General features: G+C 38.6%; 1 protein-coding gene across 4 annotated transcripts in view; it reads right to left on the bottom strand.

The window, feature by feature from the left end:
* The window catches only part of ANKRD12 (ankyrin repeat domain 12), a 58,808-nt gene that overhangs the window by 33,901 nt on the left and 4,775 nt on the right, over positions 1–20,132 (bottom strand). For all 4 annotated transcript variants that reach the window (XM_044426562.1, XM_044426565.1, XM_044426566.1 and 1 more), the window contains exon 2: positions 1,408–1,502. The gene's annotated coding sequence lies outside the window, so the exon portion shown is untranslated. The remainder of the gene's footprint in view (positions 1–1,407; positions 1,503–20,132) is intronic.

Raw genomic sequence — 20,132 nt, 5'->3', positions numbered from 1 at the left:
TTAATTTGTCTGGGTTCAGAAATAACAACAAACGATGCATAGTTTATTGAAAATAGAAATGAAGTTTCTGCTAACCTTCTTGCCATTATGCCCAATGACTGTGAAGTGCATGAGGCCCAGTCATGTAGCAATAAACTGAACCAGTTCACTGATAATAAAATAAAATCTTTGATAATACTTTCACATATATAGGGTTTACTAGTCTATAAATATAATAAATAAATAAGGATGAGTAATGTTTTCTCTTTACAAAACATGGAATATGTGCTGTGCATGGAAATGAATTAACACTGGAATTCTCATTAGTATTATAAAGCATAACCGATTATCTCTCTTTTCCCCTCCTGGCCACACCATAGTTATAGCCCTAGTTATTTTTTTAAAATAAATCTTGAATTTTATCTCTACACATTTTTGCATAATATTGCTAGGTCTTCATGCTACATTAAATACAGTAAACTATGGAATCTTATACATGTTGACTCAAGAAAGCCTTACCGAGTGCAGTGAGACTTCGAGGGAAATTGAAGCGAAAGTTGTCTCTCTGTCTACTAGTGTTGGTCATTACTATTTTCAGTTCCTTCCCTCTATTTTCCCAATTGGCAAACTTAAACTAATTTACTCAGAAGAAAATTCTAGTGGGAATTTGCTCCCCATCACGAATTGTGCCCTGGGTACCTTAAGGTGCAGCTGCTTACACCTCCCTCTCTTAAATTGGGTATTTTTAATTGCATCAAATTAAAATAATACTGGGCAGTTTACAATGTTAAAGCAGTATAGTAATAACGACATTAGGCTGCTATAAACGAACCCGACAACATCACTAGCATTCATTAGGCAAAGTGGAAGAGGGGAACACTGATTTGCTGCGGAAATTCAGCAATGTGCTTTGATGCCAAACTGCCACTTTTTCCCTCTGCCTAACAAGCACTAATGACACTGCGCTAGCATTGGTTTATGCTAATACAGTGATACTGGATATGTCTCCTAAACTTTATATATATACCAAATGATATATTTTATATGACAAATACATAGCATGTTTCATAGTCTTAAAATATGTTTAGGTTTGATGAGTATTCCACATATTTAATTCTTGTTTTTTCTTCCAGAAAATACACACACATTCTTTTTCTATGACTGTAACATTTCCAGAAATGTAACATATAGTCTTCATATAGGTGGACAGACATTTATATGATGGAAAGCCATACAAGAGACAGTTACTAATGATGGGCTAAACCTGCCCATCTTCTCAGAGAGTTCCAGTTTCTTGGGAGAGAACAGAATTCTTCATGTTCCTCAATGGTTTGTGCAAGTTTCAAATATACAGGCATTTCAATTTTTAAACAAAAGGGAACATATAATGATGAGAGAAACTGAGAGAGATAGAAAAGGACTTATTACCTAAAATAAAATCACAGTTGTTAGATCCAAGCTGCCAGCTCTATCCAAACTTGAAGTCAGCTTATTTTTAACTGTTATGGATTATCCAAAGCAACCTAAAAAGAAATTATTACAAATATTAAAGCAACTGAGATAATTAAAAACATTATAGAAACTTATTTTTAGGAAGCAGCAATTCAATAAACAATTGTTCTAATAAATTTTGAGCCTTTTTTCTTACCTACATCTATTATTATTAAGCAACTGAAAATAAATCATTGTTCAATGTGTGCTGTCAGCAATTGCTCTCAGGAAAAACAGTGCTAATGTTAGCGCTGTATTATTTTTGACTTAACATTTTCAGTTAAGACTTGATATTTACATCTGGATGTGAAAATTGTTGCACTAAAATCATTTGGGCAAGCAGATGACTACAATGGAAGTTCTATTTGCAATCTTTGATCACTGATACTTCCTACATTCAGTTGCCACAGATGCTTGCTGAAACATGTATGTTTTAACCTGCTCTTATTCAATACACAATATGCCAAGGTGAGTATTTGTGTATGCAAATCAGGAAGCCAGTTTCACTATACCATGGGCCCTTAGGTCACACTAGTACTACCATCAGCTTAATAATACTGTCATCCTGTGCATTTCCTACAACAAAGGAGAAAGCAAAACAATACCACTAAAAAGAAGAGAGAAAACAACAGCCAATGTCATAAATTTATAGTAACTCCACCAACAGTCACCGATGCATCGTGCAAATGGATATAACTTATGTATTGCTCATGCACAGAAGGTATCAATCAACACACAGAAATGATGGAACAAACCTACATTATCCTCCCAAAGCCTACGTACACCCAACAAATCTAGACCGTTACCAGAATGACCTTTCCAGTGCAGACTATCAGAGTACTGTGAACAACACGGCGGCAGGCACAATGATTTATCATCCTAGTGCGGAGAGGATAAATACATATTTTAATTGTTTTAAAATTTCCACTACATGGTTTTTAAATAAATAAAATGGTTAATGCATGCAAGCATATTTCAAAATGAAATTTATGGATCCTTCATCAAAATGCTTGCCTTTGGAAGGAAAATGTCATAATTACATAGCACGATAGTTAATGTTCATATATTATGGCTCCATACTGGGAGTACAGGACAGGCTAATCACCATAATTGTTAAACTAATCTGTTTGAGTAACATTATACCTCTTCCATGATCTCTGTAACTCTAATATCTTTCTATGAATATGGAAACAAATTAGTAAATGATTTTATTTAGAAAGGATAAAAACAATAAATGACATTTCACTTTACAGCTATACTTTTAAAAAATCCTTATTTGGGGATTTAAATCATAATTTTAAAATTCTTGGTGGTTGCACCCATCTATGGAATATGCTTCCCAGAGAAATACGCCTGGCACCCTCATTGCTATCTTTTCTAGTGCCAGGCAAAGACATTTTTATTCTTCATATATTTTAAGAACTGCTAATTTGACATTTAACATGTTAATATTTTATATTTTTAAAAATTGGTAATGATTGTTTTATAGCTGTTGTACCTGAGGAAATTTTTTTTGACTGTTGCAATAATCTGTTAGAGTGTATTATTGTTGCATTTTATGAATTTTATTATATAAATTTTATGGTTGTTCTTTGTATAATTATATATTTGTTCACCACCCAGAGAGTCCTGGAGAGCTTTGGAGTGATACAAAATTGTAATAGATAAATAAGCTAAATCATCCTGACCCAATGCTTGAATCACTAGCCGATCTTACCACCAGGAGTGCTATTTAATTCTGCAGAATTTCAATATTAACAAAAGATAATTAATCATTTTTAAACAAGATTGGATATATTTGCAGATTTCTTCAAAATCTGGCACCTTAATTAAGGATAAGAAGTTCCTTTCCCCCTTCCTGCAATGCATTAACTTATACTTGGTATGAAGAAAAGATTTCCCTTGACTTGGATTCTAGGTTGTTCCTTCCATTCTTCTTTTTAATGCAGACAACATTTTCTTTAATATTCATTAATGAATATTGCAGTTATTTCTCAAATTCCCTCTGTCCTCAATAAGCAATCTATAATCAAACAAAATATTGCAAGCGTGTTATGAATCTTGGCACATCTGGCCATCCCTACCTCACTTTATTTTATGTATTTTAGAAATGAGATGTATAATCTAATTTTTCTAGGACATTGTCAAGATCTGTGTATCATAAAGTCCCCACATTTCAGCCTCCTACCCTATAGAGGCTTTTTTCTATAAACCAATACATGCCTGGGTTAACAAAACGTTCCAAAATTTCCATAAGAATTGTTTGGAGGGGTACTTTGGTGATCCCGAACAAAAGACCAAAACAAGGGTAAGTAAAGATTATTTTAGTCTCTTTTAACAGTCAAGAGTCTGAGCTGCAGCCTCTAGGAAACATAATTAAAATCTACTGAGGAAGCTTTTTAATACTCTGCTAAAGTTTAGAAGACCAAACTATTGTTATGCAGATCAAAAGTCAATAGGATAAGCCATGTTTTGCAGATTTGATTGTAATGCATAATCTCAGGTAGGAATAATTAATAAATTATCTGTACTTACTGAAAGCCATTATTTGTTGACTGAAATTTCCCCAGGGAAACATTCAGCAAGAACAAAGTCCTTTCATATGCACCATTTTCCTTGCTTGAGGTTCTTTTGTCTGGGGTAACAAAACTCCCCAGATGTGAATAATGCTGGGTTTCATTTTAACACAGGATGAAGATTAAATGCAAGGAGGGTCCTAGCTAAAACATTATACTAGATAAACTATAGGTCAGTTCAACCCTTGTCACTTTAGGAAGACTAAATATATTACATTGTTATATAGTATAGTAAAGGATAACTTTAAATGTTTGTCTTTGTTGAACAAGTATAATAAGAAACCAAAACAGAATTTTGATACATGCAAATTGTTTAAAAATCAAGGTGTCAGCTGAGGTCCCACTGAAAACTCTCCTTTTAGAACAGGGATGGGGAACTTCTGGACCTCCAAATGTTTTGGCCTACAACTTCTATCAGTCCTAGCGTGTGTGTGTAATATATTGATAGGCTGGCCATAACATTTTCATGTCTTCAAGCATCTCTCTATCGAGCCCCAATAAGAATAACAGAATCATAGAATAGTAGAGTTGGAAGGGGCCATGAAGGTCATCGGGACCAACTCCCTGCTGTTGCTTGCACTTCTATTCCATTCATTCTTTCCTGTAACATACATACATGCTCCTTCATGGATCACTGCCTTGCCGTGGCGAAGGGGCTTGCTTAGCTCAATGAAGCTATGAGCTATGCCATGCAGAGTCACCCAAGACGGACAGGTCATAGCAGAGAGCTCTGACAAAACGTGATCAACTGGAGAAGGAAATGGCAACCCACTCCAGTATCTTTCCCACGAAAACCCCATGGACAGGACCAAAAGGCAAAAAGATATGACGCTGGAAGATGAGCCCCTCAGGTCGGAAGGTGTCCAATATGCTACTTGGGAAGAGCAGAGAGCTAGTACTAGTAGCACCAGAAAGAGCAACTGGGTCAAAGCCAAAAGGACACTCAGTTGCAGATGTATTTGGTGGTGAAAGGAAAGTCCAATGCTGTAAAGATCTATACTCCATAGGAACCTGGAATGTAAGATCCATGAATCAAGGCAAGCTGGATGTGGTCAAATAAGAGATGACAAGACTGAACATCGACATCTTAGGAATCAGTGAACTAAAATGGACAGAAATGGGTGAATTTAATTCAGATGACCATCAGGTATGCTACTGTGGGCAAGAATCCTTCAGAAGAAATGGAGTAGCCTTCATAGTCAATAAAAGAGTAGGAAAAGCAGTACTGGGATACAATCCCCAAAATGACAGAATGATCTCAGTTCGAATCCAAGGCAAACCATTCAACATCACAGTAGTCCTAGTCTATGCCCCAACCACTGGTGCTGAAGAGGCAAGTTGAATGGTTTTTATTTTATTTATTTATTAAAACTTTTCTATGCCGCCCCTTGCCGAAGCCTCGGGGCGGCTCACAGCACAAAATAAAATACAATAAAATACAAAAATAACAATATAAAATTAACAATATAAAATAAATAACAATATAAAAGAAGTCGCCCTGGCCAGATAAGGTTCTATGAAGGCCTACAACACCTTCTAGAATTAACACCAAAAAATGATGTCCTTATCATCATGGGGGATTGGAATGCTAAAGTAGGAAGCCAAAAGATAACCGGAATAATAGGCAAGTGTGCCTTGGAGTACAAAATGAAGCAAGGCACAGGCTGGTAGAATTTTGCCACGAGAATGTGATGGTTATAGCAAACACTCTTTTCCAATGACCCAAGAGACAACTCTACACATGGACATCACCAGACGGTCAACACAGAAATCAGATTGACTATGTGCTCTGCAGCCAAAGATGGAGAAGCTCTACACAGTCAGTAAAAACTAGACCAGGAGCTGACTGTAGATCAGATCATGAGCTTCTTGTTGCAAAATTTAGGCTTAAATTGAAGAAAGTAGGGAAAAGCACTAGGCCACTCAGGTATGACCTAAATCATATCCCTGAGGAATATACAGTAGAGGTGACTAATAGATTTAAGGAATTAGATCTGATAGACAGAGTGCCTGAAGAACTATGGACGGAGGTTTGCAACATTGTACAAGAGGTAGCAACTAATACTATCCCAAAGAAAAAGAAATGCAAGAATGCAAAACGGCTGTCTGAGGAAGCTTTACAAATAGCTGAGGAAAGAAGGAAAGCGAAAGGCAAGGGAGAAAAGGAAAGATACACCCAACTGAATGCAGAATTCCAGAGAATAGCTAGAAGAGATAAGAATGCCTTCTTAAATGACCAGTGCAAAGAAATAGAAGAAAACAATAGAATAGGGAGGACCAGAGATCTCTTCAAGAAATTGGAGATATGAAGGGAACGTTTCATGCAAAGATGGGCATGATAAAAGACCAAAATGGCAGGGACCTAACAGAGGCAGAAGAGATTAAGAAGAGGTCAGTTTACATTCCAATTCCAAAGAAGGGCAATGCCGAAGAATGTTCAACTCCCGCACCATTGCACTCATTTCACATGCTAGCAAAGTTATGCTCAAAATCCTACAAGCTAGGTTCCAGCAGTATGAGGACCAAGAACTACCAGAAGTACAGGCAGGATTTCGAAGAGGCAGAGGAACTAGAGATCAAATTACAAACATACACTGGATCATGGAGAAAGCTAGGGAGTTCCAGAAAAACATCTACTTCTGCTTCATTGACTATGCTAAAGCCTTTGTTTGTGTGGATCACAACAAATTGTGGCAAGTTCTTAAAGAGATGGGAGTACCAGACCATCTTATTTGTCTCTTGAGAAACCTATATGCAAGTCAAGAAGCAACAGTGAGAACTGGACACGGAACCACTGATTGGTTCAAAATTGAGAAAGAACTTTGTCAAGGCTGTATACTGTTGTCCTGCCTATTTAACTTATATGCAGAGCACATCATGAGAAAGGCGGGGCTGGATGAATCACTAGTTGGAATTAAGATTGCCAGTAGAAATATCAACAGCCTCATATATGCAGATGATACCACCCTCATGGCAGAAAGTGAAGAGGAACTAAAGAGCCTTTTGATGCAGGTGAAGGAGGAGAGTGCAAAAGTTGGCTTGAAACTCAACATTAAGAAAACTAAGATCATGGCATCCGGTTCTCTCACTTCCTGGCAAATAGATGGGGAAGAAATGGAGGTAGTGACAGATTTTATTTTCCTGGGCTCCAAGGTCACCACAGATGGGGACTGCAGCCAAGAAATTAAAAGACGCTTGCTCCTGGGGAGGAAAGCTATGGCAAATCTAGACAGCATACTAAAAAGCAGAGACATCACCCTGCCAACAATAGTGCATTTAGTCAAGGCTATGGTTTTCCCAGTTGCAATGTATGGTTGTGAAAGTTGGACCATAAGGAAGGCTGAGCGCCGAAGAATTGAGGCCTTTGATTGTGGTGCTGGAGGAGAATGAGGTGGCTAGATGAAGTCACTGAAGCAGTTGGTGTGAGCTTGAGTGGACTTTGGGGGATTGTGGAGAACAGGAAGGCCTGGAGGAATGTTGTCCATGGGGTCGTGATGGGTCGGACATGACTCTGCAACTAAGAACAACAACAACAACAACACAAAGCATCTGAGGACTGTGCTTTCTGTCCTAGTAGGCCCGCTCTGCTGAAAACTAAATGGAATTTTCTCCATTTTATGTCCATTGCCCTACCTGCATTGTTTTTTAACATGAGATTTTTTCATACAGGATGACCAGTCGAACTGACAGATGTACACCTGGATGGTTCATACCCTTCTCTCTCAACAGTCCCTCTTTCCATTCCAAGGATAAAAGGGAGTCTTTTTTTCTTATTATTTTGTCATCCATCAACTTTTTTAGTTAAGTGGGATCATTTGTGGGACTACCTGTAAATTACATGTAAGTTATGTCTTTGAAAAAAAAGATTGACCAGAAACATTTTAGAATTTTGAGCTTATGAAAATGACTCTTATGATCATTGATTTAAATTTTGGATTGCACTCTTTGGCTTTGCCTCCTTATCAAGTACAGTTTTTTTTTAAAATAAGCATCACAATCTGCTTTGTTCACATAGGCTTGTGGACACAACGTTAAAGATTTAGGACATCTTTGAAGGATCAATCCCTACTTCCTTGACTGCGGCAGAATCCCTACAATTTCAAAAAGATCTTAGTTGTACAGAAAGAAATGGAACCCAGCTCATCAATACTGAAAAAAGTGTTGAGAAGAGAAAAATGATATGCAGGCTTTACTAGATGGAGATGGCAAGAGAGGTCATAATATGGATGGATAAGTGGGGTGTCTGCCCAGACTGTGAGAAAATCAGAGCTGAGAAACTGGTGAACTGAAAGGGTCAAAATGTCAGTAACTGTTAGCTGCTACCATCCAAAGGAGCTAATATCTTGCTGCCACCTACAGGTGGAATGCAAGATAACCACAGATTATCTGCCATGGTTTTCTATAGGAGAGACAGTGTTAATATATTACCCTGCCTGAAAAGATTACCTTTTCATCTAGAGTATCCTGCCAAAGCAGCTGAGATCATTCTTCCTGATCTGCTTTTTGGGTCAAATTAACTGATCAGGTTCAAACAGTGCTTGGTTCCTCTATAGGCTTCAGCTATTGTGCAGAGATGACCAAATTCTGAATTCTTGAGGACAGTTATTTCCACATCACTGCTCTGGGACCTTGAACAAGCGAAGGTCAGAATTACTGATGACCGATGCACTGATCACATGATCTTATTGGAAGGGCAGAATATTAACTAAACAATGAACACAATGCTGAAATACCCCCAAAAGCACATTGGTGGTGACTCTTTTCTTCTCTAGAATGAATATAACAAAGCAACGCCATAACTGAATATACACGGAAGAGTATCATCCCACATTCACAAACAGCATTACTAGAATTCCACTGAACCTTTCCATTGGGAAAGTGCTTGTACATTAAGTCCATGAAACTGCACACTTAGACATAATTAGGAAACTAGTTTCTACTGGCATAACGTTGGATGCTGTGATTGCTTCTTTTCATATCAGTAACATAGGCAACAATTTAAGCCCTTTCTTATTTATTACATTTAGTTGGATGTTGGTATGTGCTTTCAAGTCATCTCAGACTTAGGATGACCCTATGAAAGAAAGCCCTTCAAAATGTCCTATCTGTGACAGCCCTGCCCAGCTCTTCTAAATTCTAGGCTGCTGGTACATTTCTGGATGCAATCCATCTCATACATGGTCTTTCTTTTCTTCTTCTGCCTTTGATATTCCCTAGCATGATCTTCCTCTCCAGTCTTAGCTTCTCATGATGTGTCCAGAGTATGGCAGCCTCAGTTTTGTTGTTCTTGTTTATCACCTTTTATTCTACCGTTTTACCAAAACTGATGTTCTAAATAGCTAAAAATAATAAAATACAGATTAAAACAAAAGCATTACAGTATCCAAAACACAAATCAAGTCTTTTTAATGCACACCAAATGAAGGCAAACAGGTGTGGTTTAGATAAAAAAGACTTGCTCAAAAAAGATGATAAGGAATAGGTTGGGTCTAAGGTTCAAATGCTGAATCACATATGCCAGTGGGTTTCAATCTTTCCATAGCTGGACATCGTCGAAAACAGGAAAACCACATCAGGGACCGCTGAGGCAGAAACAAAAAGCACCATACAGTATTCTGTGTATTAGTTTTCAAACACAATACCAACAAAAGAAAGAAAGAAAGAAAGAAAGAAAGAAAGAAAGAAAGAAAGAAAGAAAGAAAGAAAGAAAATTCTCCAAAACAACCAGAAACCGAGCAAGAAAAAATGCCAACAAAAGAACAAAATATTGAAATTGGTGCAGTATGGCTCAGATAGCCATGACAAACACACACACGCACACACACAAACACCCACCAAGTGCATGAATACATTCCCCCAGAAGAAAAACACTTCCCTTGCTCTCACCACTCCTTCTAGGATTTTCTCATCCACCACAACCTTTTCACATTTTTTTCCTGCTCAGTGGGGGGCTACAGACACCCTCTACTGACTATCATATTGTAGCCAAGATAAACATATATTCTACTAGCAAGTGGCTAACAGCGGATTTAACATCACTTGGCACAATTTTCCTTACACTAATAGCAGGAGTTTTTAAAATACTGGTGAAATATCCCTTTGTATATTTAGCTAAAAATATATTTAGGTTAAAATGGTCTATTTGGTACTCAAGAGTTTAGTTAAAGACTGCTTGTGGCACAACCATACACAGAAATTTGGAAAAAAGGAACAATTTCTTAAAAATCCACGCCACATTGACATGTTGTCCTGTATTTATTTCAAATTGTTTTAATGCCACCATTAAGGGTAAATCCCTATCATGTGCATGTGAACACCATGCCACTCCTCCAGCTTAAGAGCTGATACAGCAACATCCATGAGCACAGGGTTCCAGTTCAGTTGACACAAATGGTTAGAAAAATCTGCCCACTATATTTTATAAATAACTTTCTTTGTCTTCGGGGTTTTGAAACAAGAGATGTTAAGGCTCTGAGTGCTGCAGTGAAAGGGAGGTCATTAAGGTAGGAGGAAAGATCCTCTACTTCAAAACAGAATTGTAATTTGGGAAGGGGACTGAAAACGTATTTTAAAAAAATGCTTACAGAACTAGATAATTTTTGCCAAACACTGTTTCAAATAATACTGTTACAACCAGTTATGCTTCTGCAAGGGTGCAAAATATGTGCAGCCACACACACACATCACTGCCCATTTGTGAGGGTTGTAGCAGGCTGGAGCAAGGCAGGGTCTACTCGAGGAAAGACAGGAAGAGCAGAAAAGGGTGCCGGCGGGAGTGAGGCAGAAACAAACTGGAACAAGGCAGGTATGAACTGGAGCAAGGCCTGACCAAAGCATAGCAATGCAGGCAGGGAGAAACTGGAACAAGGCGTAGCAATGCAGGGGCCACACTTGTTCCTGCTTTGTTCAAGCCCTGCTCCAGATTATTCAGAATCCAAGCTCTGATGGCCTGTGACCTCAGAGTTGGGACTCCAAAAGTTAAGCACCCCTCTGGTCCCTCATAGCTGGAATGAAAAGACCTGGCCAGCAGCCCTTGCTCAAGTTTGCAACAAGGGCTCGGGGGCAGGAGAAGGGTGTGCATGCCAGGGTTTTCATGTTGTTTTATGAATTAATTTTTACTAAGACTGTGGTTTTAATTTTTTAAACTTATCACTAGATTACTTTTATTTGTTTGGAAGATTTATATTCCAACTTCCAATAAAATAATCTCAGCACAGCCACCTCCAAGGTCATGGCTGCTGGAGGGAGCATTCCATGATTCCAAAGCTGCAGCTGGGCCTCAGGAAGGCAGTGTGCAGGCAGAGAAGAAAGGAAAGGTAGAGCACCTAATCACAGGGTGGCTGCAGGTGCCTTGACAGTTGCTAGACAGACCTAGAGAATGTAGGCTGGGGCTGCACCCACAGCTACTCTTGCTGCAAAACTTGCTGGTAGAAACATGGAAACCATGTGTTAGTAGTATTGTCACCTACCTGTTGTTTTATTGGGTATTGTCTTGTTAGAAAAGAAAGACCAAATATGAAATAGATTGAGTCCATAAAGGAAGTCACAGTCTTGAATTTAGGACAGCTAAGCAGGGATGCCATTTTGGAGGGCTTTCATTCATCGGTTCACCATAAGTCAAAGATGACTTGATGGGACAATGATTCATGCTATTTTATACTGTAAAACACTTTGAGATTTTTTAAAATGAAAATTGTTACAGAAATTTTTTGAAAAGTATTTAAGAAACTTTTCTGGCTTAGCTTACGAGGCAACTTATGCACAAATTTACAATATAAATGATAAAGCAATTAACAAATAATTAAAATAATATCACATTTAAAATTAATTTGGGCTTCTAATATTTCGGAAAAGGCAATTAATGGACTGCTGATCTTTCAATTTACCCTCACTACAGTAGCACTAGGACTGCAAGTTTAGGGGAAGGTCCACTGTCACAGACAAACTTGTAGTGGCAGCAAAAACCTCCACTATCATCCTTCCCTTGCCTTTGGTGCTGTGTTCATGTGGAGGAAAAAATGAATATGTCACAGGAACTCCAGAGAGGCCATGGGTTTTGCTGGATTTCAGTCCAGCAAAATCCAGTTGGTTAAGGAACTATAGGTCACAGGACCTACCTAGTACTTCTGGTATTGATTGGCAGTTGGTCTCCATGTTTTCAGGCAAATAATTTTTTTCAGTCCAACCTAGGGAGTTTGGAGACCCTTCTGCATACAAAGCGTGTGCATTGCTACCACGGCCAATCCCCATGAATTGCATCCAGAAACAAGAAACAGGAAAGTAAGCTTCCTAAAATATAAATAAAAATGTTCACCATGTCAAATCCTGATTAATAATCTGGCCACTATGTTCTGTACTGTACTTACCTAACCTGGATATTACCAAGGCAAGGTTCTAGTTACCTGGGAGAGGCTGCATCTAGTATATCCTTACTTGTTAATAACATGAAATCCTTACTAGAGTTGCCACTTGAACATCCATGAGGAAAGCTAGATCTCTAAGAGCATCTCCAGAACTGAAATCTTGTCCTTAACGGGGAATGAAACCTGAACTCCTAAAGAAAAGGCTGAACTGCAGTGATGTCAATTGTACCACCTACTAACAGCACCTTAGTTTAATCTGGACACAATATACCATGTTAAGAACATGAAAAATATTACCTTGAGGTTTCATAAATAAGTATTTTATTTTAATCATAAATAATAAAACAATTTTAATTCATAATAAATATTTGGAGTACCATCAGAGGGGCAACATCAAGGAGGGGTGCTCCTTTTGTGGGAGCCACTTTGGGGTGCCACAAGGGCAAGGGCCTTCCCCCAGCTTGATATCAGAGGGAGGTCTAGCTGCTGAAATATGGCCTGCTGGGATACCTGATGTATGTGCATGGGCTTTTAAGATCTTCTGGGGAGGCCCCTCTATTTGCTCCACCACTCTCACAGTCACACTTGGTGGGAACGTGGGAGAGGGGGCTTCTTGGTAGTTGTCCCAAGGCTCTGAAATACCCTTCCCAGAGAGGGTAGGTTGGTGCCTTTCCTGTTATGGTTCTGCAACCAGGCTAAAACCATTTTATCTCAGCAGGCATTTGGGAATGGCCTGTGAATTTGTGCTGGGTTAATCTTACTGTTTATATTTTTGTTGTATTTTAAGCTATGTAGTGATTTAATTTTAATATGTAGTTAATTTAATTGTATATCTAAGCTTTTGTATACTTTTGAATATTTTAAATGAGTGTATTTTAATGTTGTGAACTTCCTAAAGCTTCCAATCTATGGGAATTACAAGGGAAATAACAACAACAACAACAACAACAACAACAATAATATCAACAACTGTGGGTTACTATATTCTCTGAATCCGGCTAAGATAATAAACCATGGTGAACGATCCATAAATCACAACCCATAGTTCATAACCCAAGAACAAACCATGGATTCTCTTTATGTGTTGTATATAAGATATGACTTGTTGGTGTAGTTGGATTCAGGCAACATGATATCTTATGTTTCAACAACAGTACACTTTCAAATCATACTAAGCCCTTGAGTGTGGATTGTTATGTTATCTGAACCCAGTCAATATCTCATTGCTACCTTTGACAAGTGATTCTTCCACAAAGTAGTATACGGGTGACATGCATCTAAATAACTATTTATATAATAATTCATCTACTACCCTTTAACCCCAAAAAGGGCAAAGGGCACTGCTGCTGTTCTTATCAATCAGCAGCCACTTGCTTGAATAAGAGACAACAGAATCCACAAGATGTTAGCTTGGCTCTTTATCTTGAACAATTCTGATAATATTTGCATACTAATCAGCAATGCCTGAGCACATGCGTTGCATTAACTATGCAACAAATGGAAACTATTCTGTTTATATACAACCATGTTTCAATTCCATTTTAACCCAAAAACATCACTGGACATTATTCCCTCTTGGCTTGAAATTAAAACAATGCTTTAAATTTTGACATGTTTCATTTTAACCACATGTTAAGTTATTTAGGGAGCACTCCAGTAAGGATGGCTATAACCCTGTAAACTCAGAGGGTTATATCCAATGTAGGACAGGAGGAGTGCAGAAGTATAGAACACCTCCACATTTTTCCAACCTGTACATCAGCCAGTCAATTCAGTCAATTGATTTTGGCTGTGCAACTGTGGTGTTTTGGAGTGGGAGGGAAGGTGGCTGAGGTCACTGTATCCTGGTGACAGTGACTCCCACTCCACACCCCTTCCAATGCCCCTTTGGTATTCTCTGGCTTGCTCAAGTGACCTAAGTGAGATGGTGCTTTTTGTGCCAGCTGTGGGGGCACCGGGGGGGGGGGGTGGCGGTTTGCAGAATGGCTCTCCAGCTCCACAGACAAGTTGTTTTTCAGCATTGGAGCTAGGGATCTAAATAATCTTATGGCTCTCTTGACGCTGTAAGGAAGCCACAGGATTACTCTGTTAGAATATAAATGCTTGTTTTTTGATTGTATTTTAGTTGTTTCATTCAGTGTTTTGTCAATGTAGGAATTTAATCTAATAATATTTTTGGCAGCGACATCCCTAAACCAGCACACTGGAAAATGCCAGAACATTTTGCAACAGATTGCTCATCCAACCAATATGGATGGTGACATAAGTGTTGTATCTTTCACTATTAAATAAGGGAAAACAGTTTAGTTTAAAATTACCTGATTTTGCAGGCTGTGTAATAAACATGTTCAGAAGCTTGTAAGGTTAGCAACATATATTCTAAAATCAGGACAAGTGTTTTGTACAGTATCCTGTAACCTGTCAGCTAAAGCTAATTTCAGCTAATGTATCTCCCAGCATATTTAATTATGTACCATTTCTTTCCCAATTACAAAAAAAAAAGTTTTGTTTTTTTTTTTAAGATCAACTTTTTCAGGATGGAGAGAGCCAAGGTTTCATGGCATTTCCATAAAACTCCATATGAGATCCTTATTCAAACAGAAACATGCACCAGCAATGTCAGTATAGCACCACAATCTCCACAGCAAACACTAAGCACACAAGAAGCAAATTTATTTGCCCTTTTCAAAATTTAATTTCATGGGAATTTGGTTGAGATTGGACCCAATGGCCTACTTGGCCTCTTCCAAATCTACTGTTCTATGATTCTATTAAAATCTTTCCTTGAACTATATACAAATCTCATTTCCACTAAAGAAAGTGAATTCAGTAGGTCTATTAGCATCACTGAGAGAACTATGGTTAATTCATGTCATACAAAAAATGCACAATTTAGCTCACCAAGTTCAAGTGCCCTGAAAATGTAGGGTGCTTAACAGTGCACTGATTTCCCACTTTACCAGTTCTTTGGGAACTGCAGAAAATTCAGGGAGATCTTTTACGTCTGATGTGCTGCCACCTACTACCAAGCAAAGTGCTACAAAGAGAATCACATTCCCATGCTGGAAGGAGGGAAGGTGAGGGAAGGAGTACACAGCAGTTTTGGAGCTGCTTTTGCTCCTAAACCCAGCTCAATAGATACTTTCTCACTTCGGTTATGTCCTCCTGCATGTACAGGGGAGTCAGGTGGGACGGAGCTCTGAAGGCTGGCATGACAGGAGTTGTAGGACTTTTTTCTGTCTGAACATGCATAGAATTATGCTATAAATGTCCCTAATGTTTTTAATCATTTGTCATATTCAACCTTCATATTATGTTGTATTTTAACATGAACCCCCTAGGTATTTTAATATATGAAGCAATACAGAAGACTCATTCATGAATAAATGAAATGAAAATAGAACCATTGGGGTAAGGCCATGTTTTTTGAGGTTAAACATTCTAAAATGATGCAGTGACCTGGTTGCCATCTAATACCAGTTCACTGATGTTTAACCCATGGCTTTTCTATGGTGGAGCAAGAGTGCATGCTGCTTCCTGAGCACTTGTTACATCTGCTTTGCATCAGCTTTCAGCAATAGCCTAGGAACAACAGTTCCTGGGTTGCCTGATCTGAAGTACACACCTGGCTTTCAGGGTTGCTGAAGACCAGCCAGCCAACCCAGAGGTTTAAAGCAACAACAAGGGGTTCAAACTCTTTGTTGCTTGTCCCTCGACAATCTAGAGTGCCAAACTTGGCCATGTAAAAATTAGGGTTAGGAATGAGGCACTTCTGGTTGTTGCTGAAAGTAGATGCAAAGCTGAAGTGGTGAGCAGGTGGGGGGCAACTTGCTCATTCTCACATGGCCCCCAAAATTTATGTGATGTGATTATTTGCAAAATAGGCCAATGGTACATTTCCAGTATATGAAGCTATACCAGCATTTAAGATTTTATGCTCCCCTCTTCCATCTCAATGTGTGCAAAGAGACTGAAAATTTTTATTTTGAATAAAATTTCATTTCCCCTTATAGAAACTGCAATTTATACAAAAGTAGCCCCTTTCAATCATTATGTCTGAACTCCAGTTGATTTAAAATGTATTTAGTTAAAGAAAACCAGGAGTTTGAGAATTGTAGCTTAATCACAACTGGATTAGGTCGGTTTTCCAAATTTTATGGGAATCTTGGGTGTTTTCCCAGATAGAAATTATGTGCAGATCATCAGTTTCCACCAAAGATAGCCTTGTCTTTGGTGAGAAATTATTCTTCAAGCGCCTGTGGAACCTAACCCTAAGCCTAACCCTTTTCACATACTCCATGAAGGGCCAGCAGTCATAATTATTTTGATTTGGCTCATAAACACTTAAGCATCATAAGCAAAGGTGCACACTTTTGTGAGAGCTCCTACTCAATTGCTTACCACAGACCTGGGTACTTTGTTTATGGTTATCTTCAGAGAACATCTGAGTGCCTCTTCTATCTAAGGCAATGCCAACTGGAAAAACCACTCTTGGTGGTAGTATACATTTATGGAATGCTCTCCCCAAGAAAGGTTACTTGAAGCCGAGCACTGTTTTTCTGCTGGCAGGAACTTTCTAATTCCAAGGCTTTTACATGTTTAACCTGTGAGTGAAGCATTTTTATAGCTGTATTTATCCTGCTATTTACTGCTGTAGTTTTCATATTTTGTATTCCAGCTGATTTATGAAAATGACCCTAGAAATATATCTATTCTAGTATTAGATGAGGCCCAGAAAAATATATCCTTATCCACTTATAATTATCCATCATGCATAATTATATACCTTTATTATGTTTCCCCCTCACTCATTTTGTTCTACACTAAATAGCCTGAAAACTTGTATTTCTATCTGTCCTGAAATTGAATTGTTTAGGGCACAATCTTGTGGTGATGCCTGTAAACCTCTGAACTCAGGTGTTCTGACATCCAATACAGAGAGGCAATCTTCACCTCCTTGCTCAGCATGTTCATTAGATGGTCATTTTCAGCTATCAGTTGTGTTGAATTGGGCACTGTCATATTGGAGCGGAAAGAAAGAAGACTGGAGCACCATCAGGATACCTTGTATTCTGGCTGCTCTCTCTCTTCCTTCTGTGCTCCCCTTGACCCATCTCTGAGGTTGCTTTTCCAGCCTCAGAGAGATGCCAGCGTGGTTCTCTCTGCACTACTTCCAAGAGAACAGGTGTTTGCGTGCATTCGTGCGTGTGTGTTAGAGCTCCAGAGCTCCTATTTTCAGCTTCAGTGTTAGAGTGCTGTCCCCAAACTTGCAGGTGGATATCCAAACTAACTGAGTCATTCCCCACCCCAAACAATGTCTACGGGGCAATCTAGAATTGTTCCTTCCATATTTTTATTTGTGTACAGAGAGCTGCACAAACCTGCTTCTTATTTATGCAGATAATTTTTCATTGTCTAAAAGTTGCAAAAGCAGAGATTCTGGATTCTGGTGCTATATGAGTACTTGTAGATAGCAATTATTACTACTGCTCAGTGCTGGAGTACATGCTTTGCATGTAGAATATTCTAAATTCAATATTTACTATTTCCATACAGGTCTAGAAAAATACATGAAAACCTGGAGAGTTTCTGCCAATTGGTGTGGACAAAACTGGGCTAGACAGAGTAACCACCTAGAAGGCTTCAGGTGTGGGGTGATATATGTTTGAAGGCAGGCCGGCTGGCCGGCAAGTCCGCCTGCCTTACTTAGAAAAAGGTAGCTTCTTATGCACCTATGAGTTCCTGGACCGAGCAAGATAAATGAAGATGCTCCTTGTGCCTGCTTCTCTAGACAATACAGGCATAGACAAAGGAACTTTCTAGCTCAGTATAGTAAAGTGCAACTACCACCACCATTGCACTAACTAAAGTGCAATCACCACCACCATTGCCACAGGCAACTGATGGAAGCTTTAAAAAACTATCTCATCAGGAAAAAGTGCTGATCCCTTAAACTCTGAAGTGATTATAGGATGTCCCCCACTGCAATCAGTAAGGATGAAAAATGGAAGAGTATAATGAGGCTATTTTTCAATCTGGGAGGCAGACTGTTTGAAAGGTTTCATGGTGGGGTTTTACACTGACATTACCAATGGAAGTAGTGTATATTTTATTTTTTAATAGAAGTAACAACAATTAATGGGTTCCTCTTGGTAATCTCTGGACGGCAGGCATTATTCCCCCCCACCACTGCACCCAGCCCTAAAATGCCCCAGGCATTGTGCTATAACAAAACATTGTAGGAGTTAAAAAAGGCAGATCAAAGAACAATGCTACTTCCAAGGATGAGGGCCAGCACAAAGACAATGACACCTACCACCAAAGAGAAGCTTCTTAACTATGGTAGCTGCCAGGGTGGTTTTTAGAAAATTAAGAAGAAAAAGAAATATATACAATACACCTCACTGCTGCCACCAATTATAAGATTTTTTTTTAAATAAAGCTTTTAGAAATGTCTCCCTGCTGCAATTTCAGGGGGCCTTCTCTCTCTCTCTCTCTCTCTCTCTCTCTCTCTCTCACACACACACACACACACTTAAATTGAAAGTTCTTCCCATTTAACTTTCAACTCAGTACTGACTTGCATATAATCTGGCAAATCAAAAAACCCCCACAAAATTTTAACATATCTTTATTATATACATCACAATAAAACAATACCAGGTAATTATATTTCTATCTTCTTTGGAGCCACCATTACTACAATGTGTTTTTGAAAATGCCACTGTATTATCTGTATTATCTGTGTGTCGCAAACCACTCACTTGAAATTGGTCCCAGTTGCAAATAGGGCTTAATTTCCTTCAAAATCCAAACACAATATTTGATTGCATGAAGAAATGAGAGACAGCGTCCAATTCAACGCTAATGTAAATTCCATGCCCTGAAAAACTTGCCATGCCAGCAAATGCTACTTGCACTATGCTACAGGTCGCTTATGCTAGCGCAATGTAATTTCCACTAAAAGTAATTCAGAACTGGACAGTAATACTACCTAAAGATCCCACCCAATTTCACCTTGTGACAGAACTCTATTAACTAGTCACACAGCCCAATCTGTATGAGGCATGATGTAAGCTTTTTTTCTTCCTCTTCAATCATGTATAGGATTGCATCCTTAAGAGTATATCTTAAGGGTTTTGCCCTTAAGAGAGACTCTCAAAGCAATCCTATAAGTATCTATTTGGAGGTAAGTCCCACTGATTTCAGGCAAGTAGTTCTACAACATTTTATAACCACTATGGTATAATCTGATATGAACACAGGCTTGCTTCTAATCTAAAAGAGGCCCCAGTTCTTAATATTCTCCTAAATATTCACTTAATCTCTCTCAATTACCAATTAAATTGCTATTTATTTGGCACAGTTTTCTAGCAAACCAATTCTGTATTTTTGGTATTATATAACAAACTACTGTTCCAATATTTGCATTTAATTCTAAACTTGGGACCTCAAGACTTGACAATACCTGCCTCTCCCTACCTGAATTTATCTGGACACTTTGATCCACCTCTGAAGCATTCCTCCAAGTGCCACCCCCAAGGAAAGCTGAGGGAGTGTAATACTTCTCTCAGTGGTGACTCCCCATTTATAGAATGATTTCCCCACTGAGGCCCTTCTGGCAACAACTTCTGGCACCAGGTAAACTGTCCAAGGCATTCAGTGACATTTAATGCTATGTGGGAAGCGATTATATGGATCTCTATGTGTTTATACATTGTTT

This window comes from Varanus komodoensis, unplaced genomic scaffold, assembly GCF_004798865.1.
Source record: "Varanus komodoensis strain SLA01 unplaced genomic scaffold, ASM479886v1 scaffold17, whole genome shotgun sequence".
Classification (NCBI taxonomy): domain Eukaryota; kingdom Metazoa; phylum Chordata; class Lepidosauria; order Squamata; family Varanidae; genus Varanus; species Varanus komodoensis.
Note: the sequence above shows the minus strand (reverse complement) of the source record. Positions and strands in the feature narration are given on the sequence as shown.